Source organism: Apodemus sylvaticus, chromosome 6 (genome assembly GCF_947179515.1).
Source record: "Apodemus sylvaticus chromosome 6, mApoSyl1.1, whole genome shotgun sequence".
In the NCBI taxonomy this organism is placed as follows: domain Eukaryota; kingdom Metazoa; phylum Chordata; class Mammalia; order Rodentia; family Muridae; genus Apodemus; species Apodemus sylvaticus.
In genome coordinates this window covers 124,737,156-124,759,235 of record NC_067477.1, presented here as the reverse complement: position 1 = coordinate 124,759,235, position 22,080 = coordinate 124,737,156, and the positions used below count along the sequence as shown (strand labels likewise).

Sequence of the window (22,080 nt, the reverse complement as noted above, 5' to 3'; positions counted from 1 at the left end):
TAATATTACATACCTTGATCTGACTCTAACCAAGCAAGTAAAAGATCTGTATGACAAGAACTTTAAGCCTCTAAAGAAAGAAATTGAAGATCTCAGAAGATGGAAAGATCTACCATGCTCATGGATTGGCAGGGTTAATATAGTAAAAATTGACATCTTGCCAAAAGCAATCTACAGATTCAATTCAATTCCCATCAAATCCCAAATCAATTTTTCATAGATCTAGAAAGATCAATTCTCAAATTTATCCAGAATAACAAGAAACCCAGGATAGCAAAAACTATTCTCCACAAGAAAAGATCTCCTGGGAGAATCACCATCCCTGACCTCAAGCTCTTCTATAGAGCAATAGTGATAAAAAAAAAACTGTATGGTATTTGTACAGAGTCAGGAAGGAAGATGAATGGAATAGATCATAAATGAACTCACATACCTACGGTCATATGATCCTTGACAAAGGAGCTAAAACCATCCAGTGTTAAAAAGACAGCATTTTTAACAAATGGTGCTGGATTGACTGGAAGTCAACATATAGAAAAATGCAAATTGAACTATTCTTATCTCCTTGTACAAAGCTCAAGTCCAAGTGGATTAAGGACCTTCACATAAAACCAGATACCCTGAAGCTTATAGAGGAGAAAATGGGGAAGAGCCTTGAACATGTGGGCACAGGGGAAAATTTCCTGAATAGAACACCAATGACTTATGCCCTAAGAACAAGAATCAACAAATGGGACCTCATAAAACTGCAAAGCCTCTACAAGGCAAAGGACACTGTCAATAGGACAAAATGGCAACCAACAGACTGGGAAAAGATATTTACCAATCCTGCATCCAATAGAGGGCTAATATCCGAGGTATATAAAGAACTCAAGACGTTAGACTCCAGAAAGACAAATAACCCTATTTTAAAATTGGATACCGAGCTAAACAGAGAATTCTCAACTGAGGAAACTTGAATGGCTGTGAAGCACCTAAAGAAATGTTCAGCATCCTTAGTTATCAGGGAAATGGAAATCAAAACAACCCTGAGATTTCACCTCATCCCAGTCAGAATGGCTAAGATAAAAATCTCAGGGGACAGCGGATGCTGGCAAGGATATGGAGAAAGAGGAACACTTTTTCCATTGCTGGAGGGATTGCAAGCTGGTAAAACCACGCTGGAAATCACTTTGGCAGTTCTTCAGAAAATTAGACATAGCACTACCTGAGGACCCAGCTATACCACTCCTGGGCATATATCCAGAAGATGCTCCAACATGTAATAAGTACACATGTTCCATTATGTTCATAGCAGCCTTATTTATAATAGCTAGAAGCTGGAAAGAACACAGATATCCTTCAACAGAGGAATGAATACAGAAAATGTTGTATATCTAAACAGTGCAGTACTATTCAGCTATTTAAAAACAATGGATTCATGAAATTCTTAGGGAAATGAATGGAACTAGATAGTGTCATCCTGAGTGAGGCAACCCAATCACAAAAAAGACACTCATGGTTTGTAATCACTGATAAGTGGAAGTTAGCCCAGGAAGCTCAAAATAAAGAAATTACAAAGACCACAAGAAGCTCAAGAAAAAGAAAGGCCAAAGTGGGGGTGCTTTGGTATTTCTGAGAAAGGGAACAAAATACTCACAGGAGCAATTATGGAGACAAAGAGTGCAACAGAGACTGAAGGAAAGACCACCCAGACACTGTTCTACCTGGCGGTTCATCCTATAAAGTCACCAAATCCCAACACTATTATGGATGGCAAGAAGTACTGAAAGGAGGCTGTTATGGTTGTCTCCACAGAGGCCCTTCCAGAGCCTTACAGATACAGGGGCAAATGCTACAGCCAACCACTGGACTGAGTGTGGGGTCCCCAATGTAGGAGTTGGAGTGAGGACTGGAGGAGCTGAAGTGGTTTGCAGCCTCATGAGAAGAATGATAATGTCTACCAACCAGACATCCCGTAACTCCTAGAGATTAAGCCATCAACCAAGGTGTACACATGGTTCTAGCCAAAAATGAGGCAGAGGAACTCCTTGTTGGGCATCAGAGGGAGGAGATGTCCTTGGTCCTATGAGGCTCCATAGATTACCCAGTGTGAGGAAATTGAGGTTGAAGGGGGTAGGTGGCAGTGGGCTGGGTAGAAGGGCATATTCTTGGAGGCAGGGAGTGAGAGGATGGGTTGGGGTTTTCTGGGAACAGGGAAACTGGGAAAGCATATAACATTTGAAATGTAAATGAAGAATATATTCAATAAAAAATGAAAAGAAGACCCCTACTCCACAAAAAAAAAAAAAGAGTTTGGATGTTTTAAAGGGATTGAACTTTTAATATGTAAAGACTGTCAGACTTTTAAAGTTATTTAGGTCTTGGGGATGAATTAAAAAGTAAAGGTTGAGGTTTAATAGTGATGTGTTTGTGTGTCAAGTTGACAAAGGATCAATTGTACTGCCTGTTTTGTGTGTCAACTTGACACAGTTTGGAGTTATCACAGAGAGAGGAGCTTCAGTTGAAGAAATGCCTGCAGGGGATCCAGCTGTGGGACATTTTCTCAATTAGTGATGAACTGGGGAGGGCCCCTTGTGGGTGGTGCCCTTCCTTGACTGGTAGTCTTGGGTTCTATAAGACAGCAGGCTGAGCAAGCCAGGGGAAGCAAGCCAGTAAGAAACATCCCTCCATGGCCTCTGCATCAGCTCCTGCTTCCTGACCTGCTTGAGTTACAGTCCTGACTTCCTTTGGTGATAAACAGCAGCATGGAAGTGTAAGCTGAATAAACCCTTTCTTTCCTAACTTGCTTCTTGTTCATGGTATTTGTGCAGGAATAGAAACCCTGACTAAGACACTATGGAAGGCAAAGCAATATATGCATATCGTTAGCAAAGAACAGTGAGGCAGAGCAAATCTCAATGCCCAGTGCTCAGTGCTCCTCTCCATCGCTCTATGGGTCATATTTATACTCCATCATGGGTCCTTTCACGTGTCTGCTTTAGCAAGATATCCTTGCACCTGTGTGCCTCAGGAAACATCATTTGACCAAACTGGCTTTCTAAATAAACCGGAGGTTTCCACTTCACATCACCATAGAGTCTGGGAACTCTATAAACAGAGCGAATCTTCTGTGTCTCCCATTCTGTAGCCTTCAGTCACCAGCTAAACAGAGACTCAATTCTTCCCTCTCCTATGAAGGGAGTGATTTCTAATAGATTCTATATACAAAGTTAGTTCTTGGAACACTAAGATTTAGTCCCTGTGTACAAACCCTGCCTTGAGTTCTGATGGACACTAGGCATTTTGCTGTTTGTTGAGCCCATGTCTGGAGCCATGTTGGTACTTCCGTGCCCTTCCTGGTTTAAACTCCCTTTGACCTTACAGACTCTTTTAACTCTTCTTTGGTAATCCCAGTATTCTGGAGCCTGAGGAGATGGGTTATGAGTTCTAGGCTAGTCTGGGCTTTATAATAGTTCTACTCCAGCCTTGCTATATAGAAACCCTGTCTCAAAAAAAAAAAAAGCTAAACATTTAACAACAAAAGAAAATTTGTGTGTCCATAATGATATTAAACAAATACAGTAGCATTGGGGAATCAATCACAAGCTCTTTAGGGGAAAAGATCAGTTAATGAGTGTTTAAGAGGAAGAGAGCTACAAGTAGAAAATAACCAGTTAAGAGTCACTGTGGGAAAAACTGAGTCAAGTGGAAATCAGCAGCACACTTGGAAACAGTGAGTAAGGATTACTGGATGACAGGATGTGAAGAGACAGCAGCCATCACCACTACTGAATGCCCCTTTGGCCTCGCCAAGGTGACACACCTGTCAGGTGACTCTTGATGTGACATACTAGGCTATGCTGGGGCAGGGGAACTTTAAACCTGAAAATGAGGAAAAGACAACATAGCACCTTTGTACATTCTGGAAATGTGAGGTACATTCTGGAAAAAGATTTGCCTAGATTTTTTTAACTGTCTGTATCCTGAGAAACAAGGAAAAAAGAAAAGGACTGAAGATAAGAAAGAAGGCAGAGACCTAGAGACTACATTTGGTAGGTTCTCCTTGATTGGGTTTTAGATTTGGAAAATAAAAACAACTTCCCCAGGGATAAATCAGGAAATCTGAATTTTGGTAATGGTATAAAATTTATTGTCATTCCCAGAGTGGATAATTGGTATAAAGTTTTGGTTTGAGGTGTTATTTTCATTTTTTGGACAAGGTCTCATGTAACCCAGAGTGACCTTGAATTCCTTATGTAGCTATATACCTTATGTAGATCTTCCTGATCCTGCTTTTGCCCCCAGATGCTGGGATTACAGGATGTGCCACTGTGCCTGTCACTGTGTGAAGTATAAGACAACCTCAGTTATCTGTCATGTGCTCTAGGGAACAGAAAGGGATGAAGGAAATATGACAGAGGGGGCCAGTGAATAGGACACGGTGTTTCAAATTAAGAGTGAAGACCATTAAAGTATCAAAAATATTTCTACAACTAAAGCCACAAGTCTAGCTGGGTGTGGTCAACTTGACACAAGCTAGAATCCTGTGTGAAGAGGAAACCTTAAATGAGGAAGGGCCTCCATCACTCTGGCTGGTGGGCATGTCAGCAGGACGTGTTTTTTGTTTTTTTTTTTTCCTATCAGCTGTAGGAGTTCTCTGGTGGAGTTTTGTATCACCTCATTAGTCATTAGGGAAATGCAAATCAACAGAACCCTGAGATTTCACCTCATACAAGTCAGAATGGCTAAGGTTAAAAACTCAGGAGACAGCACGTGTTGGCGAGGATGTGGAGAAAGAGGAACACTCCTCCACTGCTTGTGGATTGTAAGATGGTACAACAAACTCTGGAAATCAGTTTGGCAGCTCCTCCGAAAACTAGGCATGACACTTCCGGAGGACCTGGTTATACCACTCCTGGGTATATACCCAGAGGATTCCCGAGCATGCAGCAAGGACACATGCTCCACTATGTTCATAGCAGCCTTATAGCCAGAAGCTGGAAAGAACCTAGATGTCCCTTCAGTGGAGGAATGGATACAGAAAATGTGGTGTATTTACACAATCGAATACTACTCAGCAATTAAAAACAACGAATTCATGAAATTCTTGGGCAAATGGTTGGAACTGGAAAATATCATCTTAAGTGAGGTAAGCCAATCACAAAAGAATACACATGGAATGCAATCACTGATAAGTGGATATTAATTAGCCCAAAAGCTGTGAATACTGCAGATATAGCATAACAAACTATTTCCATGAAGAAGTAAGGAGAGGGCCCTGATCCTGGAAAGGCTTGATCCAGCATTTTATGGGAGTACCAGGATAGAGAAAAAGGAAGGGGATGATTGGAGAATGGGTGGAGAGAAGAGGACTTATGGGACATATGGGGAGGGGAGAAATGGGAAAGGGGAAAGCATTTGGAATGTAAACAAAGAATATAGAATATTAATAAAAAGTCAATTTACATTAATCTTAAAAAAAGAAGCTAGACTGGCTGATCCCTTTGTGACATGTACAGCAGCATACCCTGAAGGAATAAAGATGTTAAGGCACAATGGAAAAAGAGTTATATGTCAAAGCTTCTCTTGGGGAGCTCATGAGGAGAACCAGCCCATATCGTAGGACCAAGGCACATAGGAACACAATGAGGAAATGGCTCAACATTTATATGATTCCTATCAATACGTCTCCTGGATTGTAATTTTATTATTGAGGGAGGACTCCATGGGGGTAACAGTTGGATTATGTTCAGCATAGTGTGCTATGCAAAAGAAAGGTTCTTAAAAGTGTTTGGGTGGTGATAATGACTTCAATGTCAACAATGAACCTGTCCCCAAAAGCCAATGAGTGTGTAACCATAAGTTTAAATACTATAGCTATCTTTCTCAGCAACTGACAGGACAATAAGACAAAACTTCAGTGAAGAATAAATGATCTATATCACATAATTAATCTTTAGCATTTACAGAATACCTCATGGACATTAGCTTTTTCAAAATACTGTGTTAAAGATATACATTCTTATCAAGTTCACGTTGTGAATTCACAATGGAGAATATTTTGGTTCTCAAATATTAAATGTTCACTGAAGGGAGGAATATCACCATGGGTTTTTTGACCTTATCAGAATCAAGTTAGAAATTAACAGTAATAATTTATTCTAAACAAGACTGGCATGTTAATCCCAGTGCTCTGGAGACAGAGGCAAGTGCATCTCTTGAGGCCAGCGTGTTGTACAAGTGAATCCAGGACAGTCGGGGCTGTTACACAAAGAAACCATGTCTCAACAGAACAAAGCAAAGCAAAGCAAAACAAAACAAAACAAAACAAAAAGATATTCTAAAACAAAACACAAAAATGTTCAAATAGTTAGTAATTTAATAACCTGCTCCTAAATAATACACATATGAAAATGAATCCATTAAGGACACTGGAGACATTGTACAGTGAGCAACAGAGATGCACTTACCCTAGGGTGTGAGACAATTAAGAAGGCACCTGGAGGGAACAGGAAGCTCTACTTCCCTGCTCCCTTCAGGAGGACTCAAAGTCATGGACATAAGGATTCAGTGAAAGATGTCTTAACAAGAGAAGCAAACTTAACCAAAGAAGGAAAAACAATTCAATGCACAAACTAGGAGGGAAAAGGGTTTTTTTATTTATTTATAATGTATTCAGTATTCTGATTACATATATACCTGCAGACCAGAGAAGGCACCAGCTGTCATTCTAGATGGTTATGAACCACCATGTGGTTGTTGGTAATTGAACTTAGGACCCCTGGAAGAGCAGCCAGTGCTATTAACCTCTGAGCAATCTCTCCAGTACTTAGAGGGAAACTATTTTTCCCAGAAGTAAAAATACTTTATTATAAACATTTTCAGAATATAAACTGATTTTGCGTGAGTCTCTGAAAATTTTCAAACTGTATGTCAGAAAAAATTATTATGTTATTTCACTTTCCAACCCAGAAAATATATTGCAAGTTAGATCTAAAAAAGGGAAATCTAAGTTGCTTCATACAGAAAGCCAATGAGCATAAAAATATGTGACTCAAAACTAAAAGAAACCCAACCAAGAAATAGATTCCACAAAAGCCATCAGTCAATCCTCCAATTTTAAATAAATGATCTCCCAAGGGAAAATAATTCCACTACCACCGCAATTTGGTCAATTTTTAACAGAGCCACTCTGTTAAAGGGAAATTCTACCATATGTAAGAAAAATTATTAATCTTTTAGAAAATACAAAAGTAATCTCCATGTGGGAAGCAAGCCCACTAAGTACTTCATTCTTACTCTGTCAGAAGTTGTAACCTATGTCCACGCATGCAAGTGAGATGAATATGAATGCAAATGAAAGCAAGCTCTTGACTGGTATTTCACTTGAGCCTGAGGAGATCTAGAGATCTTCAAAATCCAAGGAGAGACTGGTCCCAAAGCATCTACTCCTCTGTCCTTGGTTTCCTTCCTATGCTTACGGTCCTCTTTCTTAGATGATACATCTCATTTTTATTTCTCTTTTTGAGTCTTAAGATTTTCTGTACCATCTTGTAAGGTTTCTGTTTCTGCCTTTGTTTTCTTTCTTTGGATGCTCCTATGTTTGATTAAATCTATTTCCTCAGAACTCCATTTTGTCTCGTGTTTGGGCAGTTCTTCCTGCCTTTCTCTGCCCTCTTTTACATGTCTTTTCCTCTTCTGGTGCATTTGTCTATGACTGACTTGAGGGTCGATGGTAGTGTGACCTGAGCAGAGATGCTTGTGAACTACAGATTCTACACTATATGAGCCACAATTGTATTCTTGCTAACTAAGGTTCAAGGTGATTGGTTTTTCTGTGAAGCCATCCCTGGTAAACCGACAGTAGCACAGAGAGTTTAGTCTTATCTTGTCATGAGCTGGTAACCACTGAGGTACCCAGTCTTCTGTCTGTGAACTACTGCATGATCTTGGGTGGGAATGTTTGGTTCCAGACGGGAGTCTTTGATCAAACATTTTATATCTGGGCCAGGAATCAAACTCTTCTCTGTACCCACAGCTTTCCAAATACTCCCCTCTCATCCTTCTGAAACAAATCTTTGGTTCTAAGCCTCTGGCTTTCTGTACTTTAATATAATCTTCAAGTTTTATAATCTTCAATCTTTCAGGAACTTTTCTATGAGGCTACATCAGGGCAGAGAGGGTCTGTGATTGGACAAGATAAAAGGGGGCAGAGCAAGGAATATTAGAGGAGAAGAATGGACCTGTGTGGTGAGGCCCTATGTAGGTCGGAGCACCAACATGGAATCACATGTTAGATTATCTAAAGGTTAGAAATTAGGATAAAACTTGTAGTATAATTAATTGGCTCTGTTATTACTGGATTGGCATCTTGTAATAGTGTTTCTAATATCTATATATCTTGGCAGAGTAATTAATCAAAAGAGTCCTGTTCTACCTGGTAATTTGGGTATTGAGAGCTGGTGACCCGGGGTATGTGTGGGATTTGCATGGAATTGAGAGGAACTCATAGGACCCTACTGGGACAATGATGTTGTAACCACCAGTGCCAATACCAGAGTGGGACTGTGGCCTGCTGGTGCAGGACAGTTGGGGAGAGCACCTCCTCAGAGAGCTTGCAGGGCAAATGTTTTTATTATTTCCAGCAACAACCTTGGTTAAGAATATAGCCCAGGGCTTGATTAGCATGCAGAAGACCCTGAGTTTGACCTCTACAAGTTTGAGGGTAACCTGGTATACATAGCAAGCTCCTGGCCAGATCCCATCTCAAAACAAATGAACAAACAAAACAATGACAACAAAAAACAAAACAAAATATAAATTAGATGAAAGAGAAATCTCAGCAATCGCGGGATGCAGAGCTTTCTTAAATAGTATCCTTAAAATCATGAAGCCTAGATGTAGTCTTAAAGCTGGCTTAGTGGATAAAGTGGTTGCTATGCAAGCATGAGGACCAGAGTTCAACTCCCACATCACACATAAAAGCCAGTGTAGGGTGGGGGTGTTGGAGGGGAGAGAGTGTCGGGTAGAGGGGCATATACATGGAGGCAGAGGGTGGGACGAGGTTTGGGAATCTTTGGAGAGGGGTCTTTTGGGAGGGGGGAAAGTGGGAAAGGTTTTACCATTGGCAATGTAAATGAAGAAGATACTCAATAAAAAAAAAATGAAAAAAAAATGGTCTATTACTCTAGCACTGGGAAAATGGAAGGAGTCAAGTATATCCCAGGAGCTCACTGATCAGTCTGAACATTAGTGAGCTCCAGGCTCAGGGAGAGACCTTCTCTCAAAAATTAGAGGAGGGCACCTACTTGGGCCTTTAGCTTCCATAGGCACACACACACAATTGCATGCCCCTGCACTTATTCAACACACACACAAAGAAGAAACACAAGTTAATATTTTTACAAAGGCACTGCAACCAGGGGAGGTGGTAGGTTAACTGCAGATCCTCACCTCTTCCTTGGCTCTTCAAAAACCAATCCCTCAGTCTTACCCCCAGCTCTGTAGCAACCATCTGTTGCAGCCTCCCTCTACCCCTCCACTGACTCCATCTCCAGTTGATCATACAGATCTTCTCCTCCTAAGTTCCCTCTCCTCCAGTTCATTGCTTTATTCCAGTCCCCAACTCGCAACAGGCATTCCCTGGAACATGTAGGTTACTCTGGCTAATGCAGATCCTCACTTCTGCCTACAAATCTTCAAGTCCATGTCTCCCAGTTTCATCTCCATACTTTAAAAACCCATACTCCAGGTAGGCAGTGATGGCTCACACCATTAATCCCAGTCCTCAAGATCAGAGTTCGAGGCTAGCCTGGTCTAAAGGGTGAGTTCCAGGACAGTCAGGGCTACACAGACAAAAACACTCTCTCAAAAAACCACAAAAAACCCCAACCAAACAAAGAAAAAACTGCAAGAAATAGATAATATTCTCAATACCTACAACGTACCAAAGTTCAATCCAGATCAGATAAGTAATTTAAACAGACCTATAACACGTAATGAAATAGAAGCAGTAATTAAAAAGATCTCCAGCTAAAAGAAGCCCAGGACTTAATCTTTTAGTGCACAATTCTAAGAGAGTTTTAAAAAAGAGTTAATGCCAAAACTCCTCAAATTATTCCACAAAACAGAAATAGAAGGAACAGTGCCCAATTCATTTTACAAGGCCACATTTATCCTGATATACAAGCCACATAAATACGTAAAATACAAAGAGAATTACAGTTCATTTCCGTTATATACATGCATGCAAAAATATTCAATGGAAACCAAATTCAAGAATGAACCAACATCAAAATGATCATCCACCACAATCAAGCAGGCATCATCCCAGAGATACAGGGATGGTTCAACATAAAAAAAAAAATCTGTCAATGAGCAGTGCCATGGTGACGCATTACTTTCATCACAGTACTTGGGAGGCAGAGGTAGGCAGATTTCTGAGTTCCAGGCCAGCCCGGTCTACAGAGTGAGTTCCAGGCCAGTAGGGAAATACAGAAAACAAAACCTGTCATGGAAAGAAAAATCTGTCAAGGTAATCCACCATAGAAATAAACTGAGGCAAAATGACATGATAATCTCATCAGATGCAGGAAATGTCTTTTTGGTAAAATCCACCACCTTTCATGATAAAAGTCTCTGAGAGAATAGGAATACAAGGGACAGAGCTCAGCATAATAAAGGCAGCAAGCCCATAGCCAGTGTCAACTTAAATAGAGGAAAACTCAAAGAATTCCACAAAAATCAGGAACAAGAAAAGGTTGTCCATACCTAGTCAATATAGTGCTTGGAGTCTTAATGGAGCAATAAGACAACTAAAGGAGATCAAGGGGTACAAACTGAGAGGGAAGAAGTCAAAGTATCTTTACTTGCAGAGGATATGATAGTATATGCCAGTGACCCTAAAAATTCCACCAGAAAGCTCTACAGATGATAAACATTTTCAGCACACTAGCTAGGTACAAAAGTAACTCACTTTTTAAAAAAAGCCTATTAGCCTTACCATAAACAAACAACAGAGGGACATTACATGAAGAACATGGAGTTGGGTGGGTAGAGAGGTTGGGAGGACCTAGGAGGAGTTGTGTGTGTGTAGGGGGGGTGGGGAATACTAGAATCCAAATATGTGGTATGAAAATAAAAATTTTAAATAAAACAATTAAACATAATGATGGGATGTGACCTAATCAACACAGGATTTAAATGCTATTTTAGTTGTCTACCAAGTGAAATGAAAACACCTGTCTATACAAGATTGACACAGTAATTTCACAGTTTTACTGAAATTCCCCAAATGAAAAACCGCCCAGCATTCAGACAACCACTGGACTGAGCACAGGGTCCCCAATGGAGGATCTAGAGAAAGGACCCATGGAGCTGAAGGAGCTTGTGGCCCCATAGGAGGATAAATATCATACTAAGTGAGGTAATCATACTAAGTGAGAGAATATCATACTAAGTGAGGTAACCCAGACTCAAAAGGTGAATCATGGTATGCACTCACTAATAAGTGGATATTAACCTAGAAAACTGGAATACCCAAAACATAATCCACACATCAAATGAGGTACAAGAAGAAAGGAGGAGTGGCCCCTGGTTCTGGAAAGACTCAGTGAAACAGTATTCGGCAAAACCAGAACGGGGAAGTGGGAAGGGGTGGGTGGGAGGACAGGGGAAGAGAAAGGGGCTTACGGGACTTTCAGGGAGTTGGGGGGCTAGAAAAGGGAAATCATTTGAAATGTAAATAAATTATATCGAATAAAAAAAATAATATGAACCAACCAGTTTTCCCAGAGCTCCCAGGTCTAAACCACCAACCATAGAGTACACATGGGGGGGGGGGGCATGGCTCCAGCTACATGTGTTGCAGAGGATGGCCTTGTTGGACATCAAAGGGAGGAGAGGTCCTTGGTCCTGAGAAGGCTCAAAGCCCCAGTGTAAGGGAATGCAAAGACAGGGAAGCAGGAATGGGTGGGTTGTTGAGCAGGGGAGGGAGAATGGGATAGGGTGTTTTCAGAGGGGAAACCAGGAAAGGGGACAACATTTGAAATATAAAAAAAGAAATTATCTAATTAAAACAAAACAAAACAAAAAGACAAGTATTTGGGGGAGGGGCAGTCAAGGAGAGTTTGAATAGTTTTCATCAGATACTTGAGGGTATTCTTTGCTGCTACACCAAAACTTGACAAGTAATATTTACTTAAAGGTTAAATAATATGGAATCTGTATCAGCTAATGCACTTAGTGAACTTTGTTCCATTATGAGGATAGGGAGGGCAGGATAAGTGAGGGCTGGGAGTCTGAATATGGTGAGGGAATATTATCTACACAGATGGAAATGCCCTCTAGAAACTCATTATTTTTTACAACTAGAATACTATTACTAAACAGTAAAAGTTAAGAATGTAAAAAAAAAATTATTGGGATGAGTCAGGTGGTGGTGGCAATGCATTCGTTTAGCCCTACCACTCAGAAGGTAAAGGAAGGTGGATCTCTTGAGCTTTCTGAGTTTGAGGCCAGCCTGGTCTACGGAGTTAGCTCCAGGATAGCCAGATACACACACACACACACACACACACACACACACAAATACACACACTAAAATCTCTGTTTGGAAAAACAAAAACAACAACAAAAATTGGGTTTATAGATAGAAATGTGTGTCATTGTGGTGTTAGTTTTACAGATTTGTTCTTATGTCAACATTGAACAGTGTGCACATGAAGCAAACGCATCTACTATATGTCAGTTACACCTTAATAATAGGAATTGACAGACCTCTAGAGGTGAAACTCAGCATTCCACACAATAAGAGCCATCTCTGTTTAATAGAGACAGTGGCCATTAAGAGACAAATCCCAGGGAATTCCTGTTAGAAAAGTCTTGTAGAGAGTTCTTTATTACCAACACAGGACTTCCTTAGAAATCTCCATGTTCTGTCTCATGAATATGCATGAGCATGGGGAAAATCCATAGTTCACAGCGTCAGCATGATTAACACGGTAGATGAAGTCAAGAGGGTTAAGAGTCTCACTTCGGCGTCTGCCATCTTTGCTCCTGGATGGACCAGAGAGGCAACACCACGTACACGGAGATATGCCGAGTTTAACATTGCTTGGGACATAGCCCACCAGGCTTCTGCATGTCCTCAGGGCCTGGGCAGCTCTGCGATCCATCTGTGTGCCAGCCCTGTCCTGGGTCGTTTGCCCTGCAGAGTGATCTGCACTAGGAAATGCTTCCTGCAGCATCTGCCATCTTTGCTCCTGGAGGGACCAGACAGGCAATGCCAGGTACACAGAGACAACTTAAATATAACATTGTGTGGGAAAAGACACACCAGGGCTCCAACAGCACCAAGAGTAGGGCAGCCCATCAGCAATCTGTGCCAGTGGAAACAGTCATCCAGTGGTGCCGAAATAGTCTTATAGGCTCACAGGAGGTTCAAGCACCAGCCAGTGACAATAGGACTAACTAACACCAGAGATAACCAGATGGCACAAAAAACTCCACCAGAGAACTCCTACAGCTGATAAACAACTTCATCAAACTGGCTGGTTATAAAATCAATTCAAGTAAGTCAATAGACTTCCTATATTCAAAGGATAAGCATGCTGAGAAAGAAACTAGGGAAATGACACCCTTCACAATACCCACAACATTATAAAGTATCTTGGTATGACTCTACCAAACAAACGAAAGATCTATATGACAGAAACTTCAGGTATGTGAAGAAAGAAATCAAATAAGACCTCAGAAAATAGAAAAATCTTCCATGCTCGTGGATTGGCAGAATTAATATAGTAAAAATGGCTATCTTGCCAAAAATAACGTACTGATTCAATGCAATCCCCATCAAAATCCCAACTCAGTTCTTCATAGAGTTAGAAAGAGCAATCCTCAAATTCATGGAATAACAAAAAAACGAGGATAGCTAAAACTATTCTCAACAGTAAAAATCTCTTCTGTGGGAATCAGTATCCCTGACCTCAAGCAGTACTACAGAGCAATCGTGTTAAAAACTTCATGGTATTGGTATAGTGACAGGCAGGTAGACCAATGGAATAGAACTGAAGACCCGGACATGAACCCACACACCTATGGTCACTTGATCTTTGACAAAGGAGCTAAAACCATCCAGTGGAAAAATATAGCCTTTTCAACAAATGTTGCTGGTCCAACTGGAGGTCAGCATGCAGAAGAATGCAAATCGAAAATTCTTATCTCCTTGTACTAAGCTCAACTCCAAATTGATCAAGTACCTCCACATAAAACCAGACACACCTAAACTAATAGAAAAGAAATTGGGGAAGAGCCTTGAGCACATGGGTACAGGGGAAAATTTCCTGAACACACCACCAACAGCTTATGCTCTAAGATCAAGAATTGACAAATGGGACCTCATAAAACTACAAAGTTTCTGTAAAGCAAGAACAGTCTCAAAAGGACAAAATGGCAACCAACAAATTGGGAAAAGATCTTCACCAACCCTACATCGACAGAGGGCTAATATCCAATATATACAAAGAACTCAAGAAGTTAGACTCCAGAGAGCCAAACAACTCTATTAAAAATGGGGTACAGAGCTAATCCAAGAATTTTCACCTGAAGAACTTTGAATGGCTGAGAAGCAGCTTAAGAAATGTTAAACATCATCAGTCATTAGGGTAATGCAAATCAAAACAACCCTGAGATTTCACCTCATACCAGTCAGAATGGCTAAGATTAAAAACGCAGGAGACAGCAGGTATTGGTGAGAATGTGGAGAAAGAGGAACACTCCTCCACTGCTGGTGGGATTGCAAGCTGATACAACCACTCTGGAAATCAGTCTGGCAATTTCTAAGAAAACTGGACAGGACACTTCCTGAGGACCCTGCTATACCACTCCTGGGCATATACCCAGATTCCCCGGCATGCAATAAGGACACATGCTCCACTGTGTTCATAGCAGCCTTATTTATAATAGCCAGAAGCTGGAAAGAACCCAGATGTCCCTCAATGGAGGAATGGATACAAAAAAATTGGTATATTTACACGATGGAATACTACTCAGCAATTAAAAAGAATGAATTCATGAAATTCTTAGGCAAATGGTTGGAAATGAAAAATATCATCCTAAGTGAGGTAACTCATTCACAAAAGAACACAAATGGAATGCAGTCACTGATAAGTGGATATTAGCCCAGGAGCTCTGAATACCCAATACATAACTCACATATCAAATGATTCCCAAGAAGGAAGAAGAGGGCCCTGGTCTTGGAAAGGCTTGATGCAGCATTGTAGGGGATTACCAGTACAGAATAATGGGAGGAGGGTGGTTGGGGGATGGGCAGAGGTAAGAGGGCTTATTGTACTTATGCGGAGGGGGAAACTGGGAAAGGGGAAATCATACAATGAATCTAGAAGAAAAAAAAAAAAAACAGTTTCACCTAGGCTACTACCTTAGTTTTAAAGACTCACCAATAAACACTTAAGTATGTTGTATAATCTATCAACCCAAGGTAGTTTTATGTGTTAAAAATGACAGTAAGGCTGGAGAGATGGCCCAGCGATTAAGAGCACAGACTGCTCTTCCAGAGGTCATGAGTTCAATGCCCAGCAACCATATCATGGCTCACAGACATCTGTAAGAAGATCTGATTCCCTCTTCTGGGGAAGACAGTTACAATGTATTCATATACATAAGATAAATAATCTTTAAAATAAATAAATGATACTAAATGATATTATAATAAGTGCTCCTGTATGATGTAATGTTTATCATGATTAGTGACTTTATAATTAATCATTGGGGTAGCAAATCTCAGCTTTTAATTATAGATGAGGTTAGCTTATGTTCAACTCTTTTTGGATTAAGAAATTTTTAATGATGTATTTATCTTATATATGTGAGTACACTGTTGCTGTCTTCAGACACACCAGAAGACGGCATTGAATCCCATTATAGATGGTTGTAAGCCACCATATGGTTGCTAGAAATTGAACTCTGGACCTCTGGAAGAGCAGTTAGTACTTTTAACCGCTGAGCCATCTCTCCAGCCCAGATTAAGAATTTTCAAGAGCCTATAGCCCAGTGGTTCTAAACTTACATATCCTAAGACCACTGAAAAACACCAATATTTACTATATAAATTGAAAGAGGAATTACAAACCTTTTCTGATAGAATTGAAGATTTACATGAAAAATATTTCTGTTAGAATATGTGGAGTCCATTGAGGTTAAGAGATATTAAGGATTAGTGATTGTTGCTTCCTGTTATTTTTGATGTTATTTTTTATGTTTGTGTGCATATCTTCATTTGGGTTTGTTGGAAGAAGATTACTTTCTTGCTTTTTCTAGGGTGTAGTTTCCCTCTGTGTGTTGGCATTTGTGTTTCAATCTATTATCCGTTGTAGGGCTGGATTTGTGGACAGATACTGTGTAAATTTGGTTTTATCATGGAATATCTTGTTTTCTTCATCTAAGACAGAAACCTGTGGACACCCTGTTTCCCCTCCCCCTTAACTCTCACCTCCTCTCATCATATGCACCTGTGATTCAGTTACGATTATAGGCCACATTTCACTTTCCTCCTTAGGTTTGAGTATAATATTCTTAGTACCAGTTTTCAAGCTTCTTTCTTTCATTTTTTTTAAATAAAAAATGTTATAAGAACACATTCAATTTAAAAAGATAAAACAATATATTCTTCATTTACATTGCAAATGCTAGAACCTTTCTCGGTTTCTCCTGTCCCAGAAAATCCCCAACCCCTTCACCCACCCCCTGCCTCCAAGTATATGCCCCTCCACCCTCTACTCCTAGCTTACAACACCCCTCGATTTCTCTATATTGGAGCATCTATTGAGCCTTCACAGGACCAGGACCTCTCTTCCCACTGATGCCGGACAAGGCATTCTTCTGCTACACTTTTGGCTCTAACCATGTGTACCACTTGATTGTTTAGTCCCTGGGAGACCTGGGGTGTCTGGGTGGCCAACATCATTGTTCTTCCCATAGGGCTACAAACCCCTTCATCTCCTCCAGTTCTCCCCTCCAAGTCCTCCATTGAAGACCCCATGCCCAGACCAATGGTTGGCTGCTAGCATCTGCCTCTGTATCTGTAAGGCTCTGGCAGATCCCCTCTGGAGACAACCATAGCAGGCTCCTTTTAGCATACACTTCTTGTCGACCATAATAGTGCAGGGGTTTGGTTCCTGTTTATAGGATGAATGCCCAGGTAGGGCATTCTCTGGGTGGCCTTTCCTTCAGTTTCTGTCCCACACTTTGTCTCCATTATTGCTCCTGTGAGTATTTGGTTCCCCTTCTCAGAGGAATCAAAACACCCCTACTTCAGTTCTTTTTTTTTCTTTTATTAATTGAATATATTCTTTATTTACATTTCAAATGTTATAGTCCTTGCAGGTTTCCCCCTTCCCCATTTCTCCCCTCCCGGAAACTCCCAATCCCTGCTCTTACCCCCTGCCTCCCAGAATATGCTCCTCCACCCAACCCACTCCCACAACCCCCAATTGATTTCCCCACACTGGGGTCTCTATTGAGCCTTCACAGGACCAAGGACCTCTCCTCCCACTGATGCCAAACAAGGCATTCCTCTGCCACTATTTTAGCAGGAACCATGTGCACCCCTTAGTTGATGGCTTAGTCCCTGGGAGCCCTGAGGCATCTGGATGGCTGACATCATCGTTCTTCCCATGGGGTTGTTAACCCCTTCAGCTCCTCCAGTCTACCCTTCAACTCCTCCATTGTGAACCCCATGCTCAGTCCAATGGTTGGCTGCTAGTATTAGCCTCTGTATCTGTAAGGCTCTGGCAGGGCCCCTCCGAAAGGCAACCAGAGCAGGCTCCTTTCAGTATGCACTTGTCATCCATAGTACTTTTGGGGTTTGGTGTTTACCAGGTAGAACACTCTCTGGGTGGCCTTTCCTTCTATCCCTGCTCTACACTTTGTCTCCATTATTGCTCCTGTGAGTATTAGGTTCCTTTTCTCAGACGAACCAAAGCACCCCCACTTCAGTTCTCGTTCTTCTTGAGCTTCCTGTGGTCTGTGAATTGTAACTTGTTTATTTTGAGATTTTTGGACTAACATCAACTTATCAGTGAGTGCATACTATGTGTACATACTTTTGTGATTGGGTTACCTCACTCAGGATGACACTTTCTATTTCCATCCATTTGCCTAAGAATTTCATAAATTCCTTGTTTTTAATAGCTGAATAGTACTCCATTCTGTAGACATTTTCTGTGTCCATTACTCTGTTGAAGGACATCTGGGTTCTTTCCAGCTTCTGGCTATTATAAATAGGCTGCTATGAACAGAGTGAAGCATGTGTTCTTATTATATGTTGGAACATGTTCTGGGTATATGCCCAGGAGTAGTATATCTGGGTCTTCAGGTAGTACTATGTCTAACTTTTGATGAACTACCAAATTGATTTCCAGAGTGCTTTTACCAGTTTGCAATTCCACCAGCAATGGAGGAGTGTTCCTCTTTCTCCACATCATCTCCAGCATCTTCTGTCCCCTGACAGCTAACATCAGAGATAACTAAATTGCAAAAGTTAAATGGAACATCATTACCAACAGAAACCAAGGCAATATGGCACCATCAGAACCCAGTTCTCCCACAACAGCAAATCCTGAATACTGCAACACATCAGAAAAGCAAGAGCTGGGTTTAAAATCTATCCCAGCCCATGGGACAGTCACCAGAGTCCTGGATCCACCTAGGGGAATGGCAAGAGAGAAGACAGACACAAAAGAACTAGAGAGCAAGTCTGAATCTGATCAAGCTGTCAATCTTTAATTTTCACACAAGGCATTATAAAGGCAAGCAAGCAGGTGTGGGGAGGGGTGAAGGGGGAAAGTCATTGTATTTGAGGAACAACCTCAGGAGGCTAGCATCATATCTCAGGAACAGTTTCTCAGAATTGTCTCTCAGGGTCTCAGCTAAGATTTGGCAGGTGCAGTAGGAACTTGGCATCATATTTTGATCATGAGGAGGTGAGGTGGAAAGGAGTTGCTATGGTAACAACCACAGGTGAGCTTCATTTGTTTGAGCCCACTCGGGTGAGCTCTGTACCTACTAACCATCTAGCTTACTTGGCTAATCTTTAAACTGGTCCATTTCCTGCTAAAAGCAGCCTAGAGAAAGCAAGCTGGAAATGGCTGAGAGTAGGGGTTTTTTGAGATCCCTGTGAGAATAGCTCCTGGCAAAAATCACATCTCATGATGCTGATAGAGGACTTCAAGGCCATAAATAAGTCCCTTAAAAATATAGGAGAATATGGGTCAACAGGTAGAAGGCCCTAAGAAGAAACACAAAAATACTTTCACACTTCTTTCAATCCATGTCTTCAAAGGTGAACTTTTCCCTCCAGGATAATGACAATTGCAACATGTTAGCATGCCCTAAAAGACCTGGCTCTTGCTAACTCCTCTCAAAGACACCCTGCAATACCCTCTACCTGCAATCATCCTCCATGCCAAGGATACACAACTAGTTATTTTAAACTTCTTTCATCAGTTCCAATACTGTTCTGTTTGGGACAGGAAGCTGGGACTCCTTACTGGCTATTATTCAAAGACCTTCCAGCTTCTGTCTATGAGTGGACTATTCTGGTAACACTGAAAAGTATTCCCAAAAAATGGTATTAAATTCCACTATAAACGTGTTTACTAGCAGAGCACAGATTAAAAGCGTAAAGCATGCCTGTGAACTCTGCACTGGGAAGGCTTTGGGCAGAGACTGCATAAGTTAAAGTCCAGCCTGGGCTATATAGTCAGCTCCTGGTCAGCCTGGGCTACATAGTGAAACCCTGTCTCAAACAGAAATAAGTGTGTGATGGCACAGGCCTGTGATCCCAGCACTCAGGAGACAGATGCATGAGGACTACAAGTTACAGGCCAACCTAAGTGTCACAGGGAATTCCCAGATAGTGAAGCCCTACTTTAAAAAATAGTTTTATTCCTATTACCCTGGATTGTTTTGCCATGTTTTCCCACCTCATCTGTTGAAACCAACAGCTGTTTTCATGCCTGGGAGCCCAACACAGCCAGTACAGAGAAGACATTTCCTAAGTGTTATCTAAGTGAATGAACTCACCAGGGAGGTCCAAGTTAATAAAATCTTTTCTCTTGTATCACCCATGGAGAAACTTAGCACATTCATTACACAAAATAATGAATCAGTGATGCAACCAAGTAGCTTGGAAATAGAAAGACTGCTCATAGGAATTTTTATTTCCCTCCCAGAGTCCATCAAATTAATTATGAGCACATATTTGATGTGGGGGCAGAGGACATGCAGGGGGATACCACTAACTGAAACACACTCATTTTTATTAGACTGTAGTTTTATTGCAAGGTAGGTTTTCTTTCCCCCACACTAGGCTGATATCTGCACTGTCCAATCCAGTAGGCGCTACCTATAGATGGCTATTGAAGTTTCAGTCCATTAAAATGAAATAGAATTTGTCATTCTATTCTTCTGTAGCCACATCTCAAGTGCCCCAAAGCCATACCTGTCTGGTGGCTGTGACGCTGCACAGTACAGACACAGACATCGTTAGCAGCACTGTCTACACAATTACAAAGATGTCCTCAGAAAGCCTGACTTACTTCTTAGCTCCCAGGATCCTGGTGCTCCTCTGCTGCTTACTGGATGTGGGTCCCGGGTCTAGCAAATTGCAAGCACATGAGTGAGTGCCAGGGACCTTTGTACCTCATCCCCAAAGAGATGAATCCCCCTGTGCCTAGATGTGAAGCTGTCTACATTGTACAGACGGGTTGACAATATCAGAGCTTTCATCATTACCCATTCTTAAAACCCTATCCTAGATGGAGGCTCGAAAAGAAAAGACGGAAAAATATGCACATATGTAATATATTATACAGCAACGGGAGGCACTAGGGATGCTGAAGGATTATGAATAATTACAATATGTCGAGGAACTGAGTCCGAGGATACGAGGAATAGGCAATAAAAATAAAATGGGTGGGGGGAGTAAGTACGTGGATCTGATATAAAAGGGTGGGGCCTACTGGGCTCTGAATAAAACCAACTATGAATTCAAGACAAAGGCAAAGAACCGTGTGTTCTCGGCTCGACAGTTCTATCTCCAAAGTATAATGGTCACACCAAGAAACTTGCAGCGTTGACTGCACCGAGTCTGGAAGACATCACTCCCCCTCCACGCCTAACAATTTCACCCAAGGGCTCTGGCCAGATTAAAGCCACTTCCACTCTGCTCGCCTCTCCCGGATGTGGTCTCGGCAACTACTAGCCCTGCTCTGAACATCCACTTCTGCCTAGTGACTTCAGAGGGGGCTGCAGAGGAAAAGGAGTCACATGGACTCATCTTCAGCTTCCATTGAGACCCCGCCCCCATCGCTACAGGAGAGAAGGGAGGCTGACTGGAAGAGAGGGTTGGAGCAAATGGGAGGAGTCTGAAGGTCCTCTGAACCTGCATTTGCACAGCAGGTCTCACCCATCCCAAAAGTGGTCTTACAGATGCTAATGGGGTTCAAATCGCACTTTTCTTTATTGATCTTAAATTACAGACCCATTCTCTTCCCCTTCCCTCCCAGATAGCTCTTTCAGTGCTGAGGGTGCAGGCAGTGGCTGAGCAGAAATACACTTAACAGGGGCAGATCTCTCCTTATCCACTAACTTCATGCTTCCACACCTCTGGATTTTCGGTATTTTCCCTGGAAGACATGACCTCTTTAGCCAAGATCGTTAGGGGGACATTAGGGGAACGATGCTTGAGCCTCTCCCTGGGGACTGTGACAGGGTCTCTCATAGTGACAGTGCTGGTTCCTCTCAGAGAGACTTCTGTGCATCTTCTCAGAATGACTGTGTCTGCTTTCAGAGGGACTATACTGTGTTCTCTCAGAATGACAGGATGAGTCTGTAAGAATGCCTGTGTAGCCTGGGTTAGAGGAACTGTCCTGGGCTTATTCCAGATGTTGTGATTATAAAAAGATAAAGAAATATAAGAATATGTTCTATGGGACTGTGGTGAGGTGTGGGGCAAGGGGATAGCTCCGCAGGCCCATGCCAAGGCATCCCTTCCCCCTGAGGGACCACACACATGAT

The 22,080-nt window shown here is 41.6% G+C and overlaps 1 protein-coding gene and 1 pseudogene across 1 annotated transcript in view; one reads left to right on the top strand and one right to left on the bottom strand.

Moving 5' to 3' along the window:
* LOC127687990 (HEAT repeat-containing protein 5B-like) overlaps positions 1-22,080 on the top strand; it is a 165,640-nt gene that overhangs the window by 54,469 nt on the left and 89,091 nt on the right.
* LOC127687747 (lysine-rich coiled-coil protein 1-like) lies at positions 7,395-20,545 on the bottom strand (annotated as a pseudogene).